Source organism: Hibiscus syriacus, unplaced genomic scaffold, assembly GCF_006381635.1.
Source record: "Hibiscus syriacus cultivar Baekdansim isolate YM2019G1 unplaced genomic scaffold, ASM638163v2 tig00110429_pilon, whole genome shotgun sequence".
NCBI classification, from domain to species: domain Eukaryota; kingdom Viridiplantae; phylum Streptophyta; class Magnoliopsida; order Malvales; family Malvaceae; genus Hibiscus; species Hibiscus syriacus.
The window spans coordinates 3,759,034-3,766,021 of record NW_024062733.1 but is presented as its reverse complement, the minus strand read 5'-3'; positions in this window follow the sequence as shown (position 1 = coordinate 3,766,021).

Here is a 6,988-nt window from a genome sequence, read left to right as displayed (position 1 = left end):
CTGATTCAGATTAATATATTAAGTGGTTCTGATTCGGATTCTCAAGTTCATGATAGATAAATACGAAGTGGCATGCAATGTTTAATTCTGGCCTTTACTTTAGAATTAAGCTTAAATGTAACTATTTATGCTCTCTCAGGAAAGCCTCTCTAAGGTTAGTTGTGGATCACCAAACATTTCTGGTTCTGGTTCATCGAAATAGCATCATAATCAACATTTTCCAGGTTTTTCCATGATACTCATTAAGTAAAGTATTTTTATGTTGCTTTAAGATTGTCAAGTCAAGTGTACTAAATTATTCTTGGTGTCACATAGTTGACTAGGACTTAAGTGGGTTGTCATTGGAATTCTAACTTCTAACAATGATGCATTTCACTGAGAAATAGTATGCATTTCACTGAGAAATTATTGACTACGACTTAAGTCGGTTGTCCTTTTGTGTTATTCTTTTTCTTTATTTTTTCAACCTTTCGTACATTTAACATTGGGTTTATATTTCGTTCTAAGTTCTTAATGGCTCTCTCTGTAACAATGAAACATCAGTTTGGTTAGATGTAAATGCTACATTTCGATGAAACATAAGTGTAAGTATTTAGTTCTATAGTATGAAATTGTATATAATTCTCGTTATAATTTTTATAAATTAACTGAGATACACTTGCTCCCATAAAATTTTATCAATTTAAAAGTTGTATAATTTAGGAGTGATTAGTTCTATACTATGCAAATATTATTATGCACTAAATATAATAATTTAATGCTTCTGTTTAGGTTCTAAATTTATCTATATTATTAGCAATTAACATTTAAAAATGAAACTCCAGAAATACGAAATGGATAAGGGTTGGATGGATTTCTCAAGAGTAAGCGTCGAATATCGAAATGGAGTCCAAAACTTTCTAAATTTAGCTTTTCTCAATGCAAGCCAAGAAAATATGATTCTTTGCCCTTGTAAGAATTGTGTGAACATTAATTGGCACATTCGTGAAGTTATGTACGAGCATCTAGTTGTTTTTGGATTTGTTTGGGGGTATAGAAAATGGATCTTTCATGGAGAGTTTGTATCATATAGATCTACTTCCACGGGTTATTCGACTTATCATTCTCATTCTCCCCATCCAACTTTTAGAGAAGATGACATGGAATGGATGCTACGAGATGCATTTAATATGCACAATCAGCAGACGTATGTTACAGAAAATTATTGTCAGGATGATGTTAATGATTTCATTGAGACGGGAAGAATTGGATGTGATGAAGAGCCAAATGGAGAAGCGGCAAAGTTTTACAAGTTACTGAATGAAATGAATGAACAACTTTATGAGGGATCAAAGTTTTCAAAGCTTTCGTTCTGCGTTCGTCTTTTCCACTTAAAATGCCTGGGAGGGTGGACTGGAAACTCCTTTACGCAATTGTTGGAGTTACTAGGAGAAGTGTTTCCTTTTGTAAAAATCCCTTAATCATGAAAAGATATGAAGAAAATGATAAAAGATTTGGGTTTTGGATATGACAAAATTCATAGTTGTCCGAATGATTGCATGTTGTATTGGGTGATCGAAAAAATCAGGAATCTTGTCATGTATACGGAAAATCTCGATGAATGACTAGGAAGGTAGAAAATGTTATTGAAGATGAAGCTCAAGAACGATTAATAAAGAAACCAATCAAGATTCTGTGATATTTCCCTCTAATACCTAGGCTACAAAGATTGTTTATGTCCTCCAAGACTTCCGACTCTATGAGGTGGCATCATGATGGCAGAACTGATGATGGAGTATTACGGCATCCTGCAGATTCTTTAGCTTGGAAGTCATTTGACAACAAGTATCCAAGTTTTGCCAGAGATCCTCGAAATGTTAGGCTCGGTCTTGCAACTGATGGTTTTAATCCATTCAAAATAATGAGTACTTCGTATAGTACTTGGCTTGTTGTACTTGTTCCATACAATTTGCCTCCCTAGATTTGCATGAAACAATCATCTTTCATCTTATCCATGATAATCCCTGGCGAGAAAGGCCCCGAAAATGATATTGAAATTTACATGCAGCCGCTAATTGCTGAGTTGAAACAGTTATAGAAAGGGGTCGAAACGTACAATGTGTTGACAAAAGAGAACTTTAATTTACGCGCAACTTTATTATGGACAATTAATGATTTTCCAGCTTATGAAAATTTATCTGGTTGGAGTACCAAAGGTCGTTATGCTTGTCCTTGTTGTGCTGCACAAACATGTTCGAAGTGGTTGGTTAATGGAAACATGTTCGAAGTAGTTGGCTAATGGAAAGAAGTTCTCTTATATGGGACATCGTCGGTGGTTACCTGATAATCATAGATTAAGATGTCAAAAGAATATGTTTGATGGTGATAAAGAGTTTTGAAATGCTCCTAACCAAACAACCGGGTCTGAAATATTCAGAATGTTGAAAAATATCAATTTTACTTATAGAAAGATGAATCAACCAAGTAGTACACGATCAAAGAAAAAGGCAAAGTAGGTCAATGAAGAGGTTGAAGTTGACCAATAGAGTGATGATGAGTCTGATGAAGAGGATGATCCAAATGAGGTAGACTTGTGGAAAAAGAGGAGTATATTCTTCGAGTTGCCTTATTGGAAGAAGTAGATTTTGAGAAATAATCTTGATGTAATGCATATTGAGAAGAATGTTTGTGAGAATATTATCGGGACCATTCTGAATGATGTCAGAAAATCTAAAGATAATCTTAAGAGTCAGCTTGACTTAGTGGACATGGGAATTCGGCATGATCTTCATCCGCAATTACATCCGAATAGAAGATATTTCTTGTCGCCATCTATTTTTTCTCTTTTGAAGAAAGAAAAAGAAGTGTTTTGCACGGTGTTAAAGAATGTAAAGGTCCCAGATGGGTATGCATCAAACATTTCTCGATGTGTCAGTGTTAAAGATCGAAGAATTTATGGTTTAAAGTCACATGATTATCACATATTAATGCAAGATTTACTGCCAGTAGCTGTTCGCGGTTGCATGTTGAGTAAGGTGACGTCTTGTATCATTGAACTTTCTAATATAATGAAAGCCATCTGTGGGAAAGTTCTAATGGTTGAAGACCTTGATAAATTACAAGATCGAGTCACATTGACTTTATGAGAAGATATTTCCACCTTCATTCTTCACAATTATGGTGCATCTGCTAATTCATCTTTCTCACGAAGCAAGAGTTGGTGGACCAGTTTTCTATCGATGGATGTACCCTATAGAGAGGTATTAATTGAATGATACTTTTCAAATTACTACTGATTATACATTTTAATAAAATGTATTTACGTACTATGTTATTTTGTGTATAGGTTCTTGGGCAAGTTGAAGTCTTACTGTCGTAATAAGCGTTATTCGGAAGGATCAATTGCTGAAGGGTATTTGGCAGAGAAATGTATGACATTTTGCTCTAGATATTTGGAAGATGTTGAAACAAGATGGAATAGACCAAATCGAAATGATGTGTTAAGTACTAACGACTTACCTCAACATTATTTTTTTGGAAGTTATGGTCAACCATTAGGGAAAGTTGAAATTGCACACTTAGATGACACATCTTGGGTTCAAGCTCACCGATATGTTCTTTTCCATCACGATTCAATAGATCCCTTTCGCTCGTAAGTATTTCGAACTCAATCCTAATGAAATCTCTTTTTTATGCTAAATCATTTTTAAACGACATAATATACTTTATAGTGAGTTTAAAGAAGTGTTGAGATCTTGTGCACACTCCCAAAGATTACAACAGCAAGAGATACATAAGTTATTCACAGAAACTTTTCATGAATGGTTAGGACAGACGGTAAGCAACTAAATCATTCCACATACGTATAAATAATATATGTCTTGCTTTTTATATCGAAATCAATGCAAATTAATTCACCATTCATGTGTAATAGGTTTGGAGTGTGAGAGAAGTTAGTGAAGATGTTAAATGGCTTTCTCAAGGTCTGAATAGAATAGTTAAAAGATATAATGCCTTTCTCATTAATGGGTTCAGGTTCCACACGAAATCTCGTGAAAGATTAAGGAGGACACAAAATTGTGGAGTCGTAGTTACTTCGTCAACTACAAGTTATGCTAGTGTCAGGGACAATAATCCGCAAGAGGGAGAGGTCGATTATTATGGAAATCTTACGGACATTATTGAGTTAGATTATTATGGAAAACGAAAGGTTGTGTTTTTTCGGTGTGACTGGGTTGATGTAAACAGATGCATAAAAAGAGATAAATTCGGGTTTACAATGGTGAATTTCTCTCGATTAATTCATACGGGTCAATGTTTGATGGATGAACCATATGTATTTTCTTTTCAAGTGAAACAAGTATTTTATTGTCACGATCCAATAGATGACGGTTGGCATGTTGTGCTCAGAAATACTCCAGAGACTTGATAGACATCGAGGATGGAAGTAGAGATGAAATTGAAACAAGATCAGAATGTTTACCTCTACTACCACAAAACTTGGATGAAACTATCATAAATACAACACAATTTCAATGGGTTCAGGAGGACGTTGATGAAGATATTTATGACAACTGATACATAAGAATGTCGCACGATTTTATATCTTCATTTATTTATAATATTATAACCTTTAAGATGTTGTCTTTCAATATATTCATTAATTAATTCATTTTTTATTACACATGTTTGTTTATTACATATATCATGCCGAAGCGAAAAATAACTGATTTGCGGGTCGTTCGAGCATCTGAAGACCATGAAGAAAGAAATAACGATGAATCGAATGCACCTGAGTCTTTCGAAGTTCCTGAAACTGTTGAAGAAGAAGTAGAACTTCAAGGTAATCTTCGAAACTTTATTTACTACATTGTTCATTTTTAAAACTGACATTTAATAATTTCTTATATAGTTGAAAATGCTGGAACGCGCAAGACTCAATGACGTACAACTTTGAAAGAAATATATCAACTTCCTCCTGGGCATCGTGTCAAAGTTTCAAGAAACGATGTCGATCAACCTATTGGCCCAGAAGCACGTCTTCTAGCAGGTTACTTAGGCATAGTTGGACGTAATGCGAATCTGTTACCGATCAATTATGAGTCATGGCGCGAAATGCCTAATAGTAACAAAAATCAGGCGTTGGATTTTGTTAAGGTAATAATGTCATTATTAGTATATACTCTATAGAAATTCAATACTAATGTATACTTACGGTGCACATTTATTTGCTGTATAGGAGAAATGTTCTTTAGAGGTCTCTGATGATTATGTGAAGCAAGCGTTAGGGAAGAGATAGAGGGACCACAAGAGCTCCTTAAAGAAGAAATACTTCAAGAATGATCTCATCCTTGAAGAGAAGCTACAAACAGTCCCACCTGGAATGCTCAGGTACCAATGGGAAGATGCAGTCAGATTTTGGAGTTAACAAAAAGGACAAGTATAATGTATTTTTCAGAAATAATTGTAAGGAATTATAAATTATCATTAAAAGTGGTTGTTTGATATTTTAGGACCGAGAGCATATTGGTGTTACTAGCAGGCAACATCAAAAGTTTACGCACACGGCTGGATCAAAGAGTTTTGCTTGTATAGCTAATGAGGAGGTATTATAGATTATTGACATTGTTTTTTGTATTCCATGTACATACTAACTCATACTAATTATATTATGGTACATTGTAGGAAAATACATCTAGTTCTAAAGTTGGTCGCATCCAATTATTCGACATGACACATACAAAGAAGGATGGCACTCCTATGACTGTTGAAGCTGCAGAAATTATGGTACGCTTATTGGGTAGATGTTTTAAATTTACATGACTTTATTTAAATTTGTACCATGACATTTTTTATTTTAATTAATTATTCACCTTATAACTAGGATAAATTGAGGGAGAAAAGGGCGGAATATTATACGACTGGTTCGAGTCAAGGTCTTCTTAATGATGATGACATTGAAAATCGAGCTATTAATGACGTTTTAGGTCAAGAAAGATATGGTCGGGTGCGTTGTCAAGGATCATTTGTTACTCCCACCAAATATTTTGGATCCAGTTCATCACAGTACACGTCATTGCAGTCTCAATCTTCCTAATTAGAAGTTAGTCGTTTAAAACAAAAGTTGGCTGAGATGGATCAACAAATGGCTAACTTGAAAGCGGAAAATGAAGCAAGGGAAGCAGCGGCAGCTCAGAGAGAAGCAACATATCAGCAGAGATGTGAAGAATTTAAAAAACGACTCAATGATATGATGCATATGATACAGAAAAATCAACCTCAAAATGCACCATCATAGTCTCATTTATGTTATCAGCATTTTGTTAATGTTATTGAACCGTGTTTAACTGAACATATATTACATTAATGAAAACTTTTATTTATTATATTGGATTTGATGTTGATTATTATGGATATAGAGTTTGATGTTATTGTTGCCATGTTTGTTGGATAATGGAACAGGTTGAAAAAACAGATTTGGGGTAGTCGACAATATTTTTTAACTTGTTAAATTATGTGTTATTTAGTGGCGTTTTTAAAAAAAAACGCCGCAATATATCACACATTTAGCGGCGTTTGTATCAAAAAACGCTGCAAATTATTAACACCAATTAAAGAGTTTTTTTAACAAACGTCGCTATATATTAACCTTTAGCGGCATTTTTAGAATACCAACGTCGCTATATACCAAACATTTAGCGGCGTTTGTATCCTAAAAACGACGTTATATATCATATATTTAGCGGCGTTTGTATTCTAAAAACGCCTCTATATACCATATTTAGCGGCGTTTGTATTCTAAAAACGCCGATGTATACCAGACATTTAGCGGCGTTTATATACTGAAAACGCCGCTATATACCAGAGTTTTAGCGACGTTTGTATCCTAAAAACGATGTAAAATCTCAAAATATATTGTAGCGTTTTAAAACAAATGCCGCTAAATATCAGAACCTATTGTGGCGTTTGTCAAACGCCGCTATATATCGTTACCTATTGCGGCATTTTT